The sequence below is a fragment of the Artemia franciscana genome, chromosome 5 (assembly GCF_032884065.1).
Source record: "Artemia franciscana chromosome 5, ASM3288406v1, whole genome shotgun sequence".
Lineage (NCBI taxonomy): Eukaryota > Metazoa > Arthropoda > Branchiopoda > Anostraca > Artemiidae > Artemia > Artemia franciscana.
In genome coordinates this window covers 673,676-682,931 of record NC_088867.1, presented here as the reverse complement: position 1 = coordinate 682,931, position 9,256 = coordinate 673,676, and the positions used below count along the sequence as shown (strand labels likewise).

Here is a 9,256-nt window from a genome sequence, read left to right as displayed (position 1 = left end):
CTTAATAAATGAATTTTCGTTTCATCTTTGCGACATGAAATTTTCACGGGTATGTACCGACAGTATTTTTTATCATGAAAAACAGACACGTTCCGAAACAAAAAAATATAAATTGATAAAACACTTGAAACCCGAGTCTACTAAAGTTGTTAAAAAAAAGTTGTAAAGTTGTTTTTTTTTTCCTAGAGGCAGATTCACATCAGAATCTGATTGTTAGAATGTTCTAACTTTTAAACCAATTAATGAAAATAACTGCCTAGCTTTTTGCTGAGAAGTTAGAGGTGAAGTTAGAGTTAGAGGTGTGGCTATCAGATAGGCCACGTCCTCTTTTTGTACCATTGATAGTATATGTATAAATCTACTGCATGGTACCACTCCAAAAAGGGTGCTTTAGCTAAAAATTAGAAGACAAGAGATGTCAGAGAAACCAGGAGACAACTTTTTAAGTCCTAACTATAGAAATTCCTTCAGATTCCCAGCTTAACTAGTTCATGTCTTGTTATCTATCTACGAGCAATTCTAAGGGAAATAACCATGCACAGCTTATATTCGTTTGTTTTCAGGCTTAGTATAGGCTTTTTTCTTTTTTTAAAGTGTCAGAATTTCATTTTAAGGGTTTTTTTATATTAAAGAGCTTATTTTAAGCATTATCTATCCAGATTTTTCTTGATAATTAACGAAAACAATGAAACAAAAGATCCCATGATGTTTTCAAAAGCGTGTGTTAGCTTAATGGGTATTTTGAATAAAATTTAATTAATATTACCATGTTAAGAGTTATTTACTAATGTTAAAAAAACGTGTATATGTTATGTTCAATAAAATTTGACTTTAAGAAATGTATGCCAACTTTATAATATTACTTTTATGAAAGGAGCCGTTGATAAGCTCTAATTTCTTTAAAAATGAAGGAATTATGACATCAAGAGGTATTTGTAATACTATTCCTTTATCTGTGCCATAAAACATAGTAAATAAAACAAGAAAATGAACCCGATTCGAGTAGATTTAACGAGTGTTGACAAAAGCATCTACGGGCCAAGGAAAAACATCTTTCTCTTAGATTCACGAATTTTTCTATTGATTATATAGCGATTCAATAAGAGCTGTCTTTTTCTTCGGCTGTTATAGTCTATCAAAAACCCAAAAACAACAATGTAATCATTTGGTATAGTAGGTCAGAGTAAGTGACTTAATGACGTCAAACAACTAAATGTATTGTAAGGTATGTGTAATGTTGTTTAACATGTACAGCAATTAAAATTTCGAAGCCCCCTCTCCCCAAAACAGATTTAATGTTAGCTTTGGAGCTTTTTATAAATATGAATTTTTCTGAGCAAAATATACGAAATAGGTACGGAACTCATTCAGCTTCAATCCTAGCTGTAAGAGAAAATGATTATTCCAGCTAAGGCGCTCTAAATTGTTCACATAATTGACCATATTTCTGAAAGTTGGTCGTCGAAAAAGTACAATACATAGCCATATTCAAATATTCAATCTGTAGTTGGTGCCTATTTTTAGTCTATGAACTGTCCATTCCTTTTTGTGTAAATAAAAAAAAACAATTGAAAATTAGGAGCAGCATTAAAACTAAAAACGAACAGGAATTATTCCGCATTAAAGGGGGGGGTAATACTTTGTTCTTTATCTTGCTCCTAGATACCTTGCTATTTATGCTAGTGCTTTTAGTCCTTTTGAAAGAGCTTTTTATTCTAATTAGATACCCTTTGGGCTTCAGGAGTCGCTCTTAAAACTTGGGATAAATAGTCGAACTCCCTTATATATGGAATAATTTCCCACTGTTTTCAGTTTAGGGATGCTCTTTACTTTCAGTCGAACAAAAGTTTTTATTAAGTTTCTGATAATTTTTAAAATAATTCTGGTAAATCTGATTTTCCCTTCATGAAAAATTCACTTTGTTCATGGGAAACTTGTCCTTGTAAAGTTCTCTAATGTGAACTACAACCCCCCCCCCCGTAAAATTCCCCATGGACAATTCTATCCTCTTAAAATTTCATCAGACTAGTTCATGCTTTCATTTGAAAAAAAATTAATTTAATTTCAAATACTATGTTTGGGGAAGCTTTAAGCAGGGATCTAACCTTGATAAGGTCATAACAACTCAAACTAGACCTCCGTTGCCTGTGCAACGGGAAGTGTTGCAGCAACTGTGCCCTGTTCCTTAGGGCACAGTTGCGGAGCAACACGTGCAACTGTGCCCTACGGGACACAGTTGTGGAGCAACAGTCTCCATTATGTCCTTCAGAGGACATTTTTCTAATGCGGCTTCGATCAAACAGTTCGTGGTAACGAACTGTAGTAAGGAGCGACCCGGCTCAATAGTAACCAAAACCCAAAAAAATTGAATTTTGATATCAATAGCTACATCAAAAGAATCACATTTTAATGCTGATTTTAAATATATAAGTTTCATCAAGTTTAGTCTTACCCATCAAAAGTTACGAGCCTGAGAAAATTTGCATTATTTAAGAAAATAGGGGGAAACACCCCCTAAAAGTCGTATAATGTTAACGAAAATGACACCATCAGATTCAGCGTATCAGAGAACCCTACTGTAGAAGTTTCAAGCTCCTATCTACAAAAATGTGGAATTTTGTATTTTTTGCCAGAAGACAAATCACGGGTGCGTGTTTATTTGTTTGTTTTTTTTTGTTTTTTTTTTCCCCAGGCGTCATCGTATCGACCAAGTGGTCCTAAAATGTCGCAAGAGGGCTGATTCTAACGGAAATGAAAAGTTCTAGTGCCCTTTTTAAGTGACTAAAAAATTGGAGGGCATCTAGGCCCCCTCCCACGCTCATTTTTTTCCCAAAGACAACGGATCAAAATTTTGAGATAGCCATTTTGTTCAGCATAGTCGAAAACCATAATAACTATGTCTTTGGGAATGACTTACTCCCCCACAATCCCTGGGGGAGGGGCTGCAAGTTACAAACTTTGACCAGTGTTTACATATAGTAATGGTTATTGGGAAGTGTACAGACGTTTTCAGGGGGGATTTTATTTTGTTTGGCGGTGGGGCTGAGGGGAGGGGGCTATGTTGGAGGATCTTTCCTTGGAGGAATCTGTCATGGGGGAAGAAAAATTCAATGAAAAGGGCGCCGAATTTTCTAGCATTACTATAAGAAAATAATGAAAAATAAACATGAAAACGTTTTTTCAAATGAAAGGAAGGAGTAGCATTGAAACTTAAAACGAACAGAGATTATTACGCATATGAGGGGTTCTAAGAATACTTTAGCATAAAGAGCGAGGTATTTAGGAGGAGATAAATACCTCGCTCTTTATACTAAACTATTTTTAGTAATTTCAACTATTTATTCTACGGCCTTTCTGATTCAGGGGTCATTCTTAAAGAATTGGGACAAAACTTACGATTTAATGTAAAGAGCGAGGTATTAACGAGGGTACAAACCCCCTCGTATACATAATAAAAATATAAGATTATGAAAGTTTGTTATGTAAGTTAATTCTTAAGTTACGTATATTTTTTACTAATAAAAACATTCGTTAAAAATCAAAAGTTCTAATTGCCTTTTTAAGTAACCGAAAAATTGGAGGGCAACTAGACCTCCTACTCCACCCCTTATTTCTCAAAATTGTCTGATCAAAACAAAGAGAAAGCCATTTAGCCAAAAAAAGAATTAATATACAAATTACATTTTAATAATTTATGTGCGGAGAGCCAAAACCAAACAAGCATTAAATAAAAAATGTTCAGAAATTAAATAAAAAAAACTAATTTTTTTAGCTTAAAGTAAGGAGCGACATTAAAACTTAAAACGAACAGAAATTACTCCGTATATGAAATGGGTTGTCCCCTCCGCAATCCCTCGCTCTTTACGCTAAAGTTTGACTCTGCCACAGTTCTACTTTTTAAAACAATTAAAAGCTTTAGCGTAAAGAGCGAGGGATTGCGGAGGGGACAACCCATTTCATATACGGAGTAATTTCTGTTCGTTTTAAGTTTTAATGTCGCTCCTTACTTTAAGCTAAAAAAAAATAGTTTTTTTTTATTTATTGTTATCTTGAAGCATCTTTGATATCCGGAAAACTATTGCAAGTTCCAGTCTTATGGGATCGAGATCTGTCGAACCGCGTTGGGAAAAAAATTCTAGCTGGCCCAGAACCGAAGTTACCTCTAGAACGTCGAAACTTCGGAAATTATTTCTAAGAGAACGAAGCAAATGGGTATAAAGAACACTTCACTTCTTCTTGCATAACTTTCATAGCACTACTCGATAAAAATAAAATAGACATCAAAATCGAAAATTTAAGAAAATTTTCAAAAATCGGAACGAGATTGACTTTTCCGGAATTATTTCCGGGAAATCTGTAAGAGCTACGGAATTTCATGCTTTAGTTCTCGAAAACATCAATAAAAGTTCTATGTGAGTTCATAATTATTTTATCTCTAAAACGTTTACTTCCGAAACTAGGGCCGTCTTAACTTGACGCCAATTCGAAGTATTATGTTTCGAGACGCACATTTCGGGAATTATTTCCGGGAAATCTGAAAGAGATACGGAAATAACGTCTTATAGTTTTCTGCTTAACTTTTGATGGTCTAAACTAGGAAAATATAAAACAAACCAAATTCACCAAAAAATTTAAATTGCCCCGAGGGCATGACAAAACTTCCAAATAGAAAAACCCAAAGAAGGAATTTTATTTCGGAGAAACTATTGTAAGCTCCAGTTGTTAGGAGATCGAGACCTGTCGAACCGCGTTGGAAAAAAAATTCTAGCTGGTCCAGAACAGAAGTTACCTCTAGAACGTCGAAACTTCGGGAATTATTTCTTAGAGAACGAAGCAACTTGGTATATAGAACACTTCACTTCTTCTTGCATACTTTTCATAGCACAACTCGATAAAAATATAAGAAACATCAAAATCGAAAATTTGAGAAAATTCAAAAAAAATCGGAACGAGATGGACTTTTCCGGAATTATTTCCGGGAAATCTGTAAGAGCCACGGAATTTTGTGCTTCGGTTCTCGAAGAGACAAATGAAAGTTCTACATGAGTTCAGCATAACTGTATTTCTAACAAGATTATTTCCGAAGCTAGGGTCGTCTTAACTTGACGCCAAACATCGAACGCAGAGTTTCTAAGAAAAAAACGGTTTTATTTTTTTTTATGGAAAACTGTTAGAAATTTTAGGAACTTCTCTGGAACTTTTTTACTCTGTTTCACGTTTCCCTTCCCTCTGAAAAATCTCAAATTTTTAACTCTTACCACTTCGGAGCTACAGGTCGCTGATCACGGTGAAAAAAAAAAAAAAAAAAAAAAAAAAAAAAAAATAAAATAAAAATAAAAATAAAAACTATGAAAGCAGTAGTGTTGCTCCGCAACACAATAAACCGTAAATAACAATTAGAAGAGACCAAAGGAAACTGCCTAGGATCCAAGGAACCAAGGAAATTGGCTGATTATGCCTAAGGTGGAACCGGGGAAGAAAAAGAACTTTAAGTTTGATGTCCTTTGTACTTAAAGATTAAATCAGATATAGCACTTTGGTTCAGGTTGATTCAACCACGCTCTTATAATGTTATACATTTTTTTCGTAGGAAAACGTGAAACAAAGATTAGTTGATTAAACCCAATTTTACAGCAAAGATAAGCGGCTACAAAATGGTTATTGAGTTACGCTACCTTTCTCTGTCAATGGCACATCAGTGTACTTTTGCCCCCCCCCCCTTTTACTCAGACAGATCAGTATAATATTAGGGAAATATATGAAACAGTATTAAAACATTTTGATGAAGGAACTTCGGTAGAAAGATAATAAGAAATGACTATAAGAAAGAAACATTTTATTTTGTTAATTCGTTAGTGTTTAATTTTACTCTGACATTATATAATCTCAGAATGCGACAGTCCTTATTGCTTCTCCTAGATTATACTTTCCTAAATTTTAAATTATTTGTATTTTACTTTAAAAGGAATAGAAACGATAGTCTGGTTTATGATAATTTCTGTCTATATACCCTTAAGCCAAAATACATCTTAGTTGAAAAAAAAAAAACAATAAAGAGAACACTTAGATTATAATTTTACGGTTTAGTCTTTGCTGTCTATGGGTTACTTAAGAAACTTTTTGCAAAATAAAATGTATATTTTGGGAGGAGAGGGTTTGGGTTTCCTTTTAAGCTCTGTCTTTGCCTAAGTACAAGTATATGAAAACTTCAGTGGTTAATTTGTTTGAGCTAGTTATAGATTTTTTGCATGGGCTAAGGAGCAATTGGATCTGTTCATGTGATTTTTTTCACTCTACTTTCATTATAATTATTTTTTCTTGAAAAACTCCTTTCACTTGGGCTCAAATGAACTTTATTATTTAAATAGTTTTCATGTAAGCAGCAGAGAAAATACTAAATTTTAGCCCAAATATAGAATCAGAAGAACATTAAACCGTTAATCAAGGTTTGTGGATGCCAAGTCGCCAGAAAATTTGATTCTGGGAAAGTTTTTTATACTATTAAGCAATTAATTAATTAATGACAATATTTTCAGGAAATTGGGATTCAAAAAGATCCTAAAAGACTACTGGACAGAACGAATGAAGGAAGAAATAATGCATAATGATGGCTGAAGGTTTTGAAGGATTGTAGTGTCAAACTATTCTCTGAAATTTTATAAGTTGCATATTTTTAATGATGTCTTTTGCTTAGCTGCAGCCTAAGATAAGTTAAAGAAGCTATGGTGTTTTTTTGCCTTTGTATTATGTGTAAATCTCTATTCTAGTTTCGAATCATTACGTTAAAGATGAACCTTCAAACGGGACAATCAAATTAGGTAACTATATGCACAAAATTAGGATATTTTTCATCTTAACAACAGTAAATTCGTTCAATGAAATAAGTTGGTTTCATGCTTCGTAGAAGCTGCCATCTATAAGTGGTTTTTTAAATATAAATACTTTTTCAGTGTTCAGTAACAAGTCAGATTACAAATCATGGGTTCCAAACGGCCATTTGGGCATGTTTCCAAACGGCCTAGGATCAATAAGCTCAAATACCTGCTTCTTTAACTAAGCAGCCGAAAAACTCTCATACATTTTGCTAAACACGGGGGTCATGGTAATTGGTCTAGTTCCAGAGAAATCATTTGGTGTGTCTTTTCTTGGGATTAATGTAGCCTATCCATCTTTCCAAATGGACGGCTAATCACCAGATTTTTGTTATTAGATTAAATATATAGGCCAAAGGGAAACATAATCTCTCAGGAAATGTTTTAATTAAATCTACAGGGATATCAACCAGTGTTACACTAGTTCTTCTCAAAGCACTTAACTTTCGTTTTACTTCATTTGGCTATGTAATAAGGAAATCACAAAAATCAAGTGGAGGACTCGGTATATCATCTTTTGTAGAGGAGGGTTTGACTGGACAATATTAACCAGGTGGGCATTCAGCTTATTTGCAGGTTCGAATTCTTTTTCATCCAAATTAAAATCCACCCCTTTCTCTTTTTTCAACTATATTTTAATTTCTCTGCACCACTGGCTTTGCTTTGACTTAAACAAATGATTCACTTTCCTTTCAGTATATTGATAGGCCGCTTTTTTTTCATTTTCGGGATTTTATTTTTTAGTTTGTTTGCTTGTTCACGTTTGCCATCGTGGAAAAAGAGCCTTTTTCTAGAATGAGTGTCTTTATATTGTTAGTGATGTAAGCATGATCAATAGAATGATGTTTTGAAGTTTTTTCGGGAAAACAACACTTCTTTGCACACTGTAGCTTTTATTTTAGCAGACTTGCTTTTGAATGTGTACCTTGTGCCTTATAAATGTCATCTCAGCTCACTGGAGTAATCCAATTACCAAATTAAAAGGCCTTCGTCACCTATTGGTCTGCTAGTCACCGTTAAAGTTTTTTACTCAGTCCGAATTTTGTGGAGAGGATTAAGCTCTAGAGTAGTGGTAACTCCCGCCCAACATTGTGCCAGGAACTGGTTCCCTATAGAATTCATGTAAATTAGAAGAAATAAGGTCTAAGGTAGTATCTCCTTTATTAGAAGAAATAAGGACTAAGGTATTATCTCCTTTAGTGGTTGGCTTTTTGACCAATGGCTTAAGACCAAGTGCTCTGTTGATTAGCTCAAGTTTCAGTTAATTAGCATCACCAGGCATAAATATTCCGCAATTAGGGTATTTTCTAAATACATAATGAGCACTTAATTGCATTTTTCTAGAAATAACTTTCGGTCATTTGCATTCTGGCCCAGTGAATAATAATATGAAGAAGCAGCAATCAGAGTGAATTTGCGTGGAAGTGTTTAGGCTGCAGAAAAACCCAAATCAACTCATCATACTTATTTAAAGACTTGACTTCAATTAATCTTGCTTAAATTTTATTGTGCAAGTAAATCATACCCGTGCCTCCCTTTTCCCCCAGAGGATGGTCATCTGAGAAATCATCTGAACAATACTCTTTCTGATTTGTCCAACAGTTTCTGATTTGACGGACTTTCTGATTTGTCTAACGGTGGCAGTGAGAGGTTCTCTTTTGAAACTGACTCTAGGCTCCTGTCCATGTATTCATCCAGGGTAAACGTAGCGAAGGGGCTCCGATTGAGGCACGTGACTGAAAAGGCTAGTGTGAGCTACTGTTGTTCAGTAGGTACGCTGTCTGGTGCTGTAAACGAGACTGAGGAGAGGGAAGTGGGTTGGGCTGAAACGGAGGGGAGAACAAAAATGTGTGCGAGGGAATTTGGGAGGGTATGTAAAATTTCAGCCTTTGGTACGCGGGAGAGGTCGGACGCTTCCGAGAGAGTTCCCGAGGAACCGAGTTGCAATTTCCTTGGTACAGTGGGCTGTGAACTGAAAACATGCCTGGAAAGGGTGGGACCTCCTTCCGAAATCCATCCCCGTTTTTGAAAAGTTCTTAGTACTACCATCGTACCCATGCGAAGGTTTAGCTTGTGGCCTAGAGAATAACCTTTTAAAAGACTTTGGGATAAAATCATGATATTTGTCACAACCGAAACAAAGATCCGAAATACGAGCATGGAAGCTTAATGCAAGAAACTGCCAGGAAATATTTACACATATGGAGCCGATTACATGTTCTCCTGGGGTTAGATTTTTGCGTGTAAAAAATCCTTGCAAACTGGTTTTGTTTTTATTTTCAATTACACGCTAATAACCATTTTTCTTTTCAGCTAATTCTTCCGTTTTCTTCCCTTTCATATGCCAAAAGTTTCTCTTAAAGAATTTCTATATCTGCATAGGC

General features: G+C 34.8%; 1 protein-coding gene across 1 annotated transcript in view; it reads left to right on the top strand.

Moving 5' to 3' along the window:
- Positions 1-6,731, top strand: part of LOC136026837 (uncharacterized) — a 52,029-nt gene extending 45,298 nt beyond the window's left edge. The window contains exon 3 of the mRNA XM_065703545.1: positions 6,537-6,731. The gene's annotated coding sequence lies outside the window, so the exon portion shown is untranslated. The remainder of the gene's footprint in view (positions 1-6,536) is intronic.
- Positions 6,732-9,256: the final 2,525 nt, after the last annotated feature.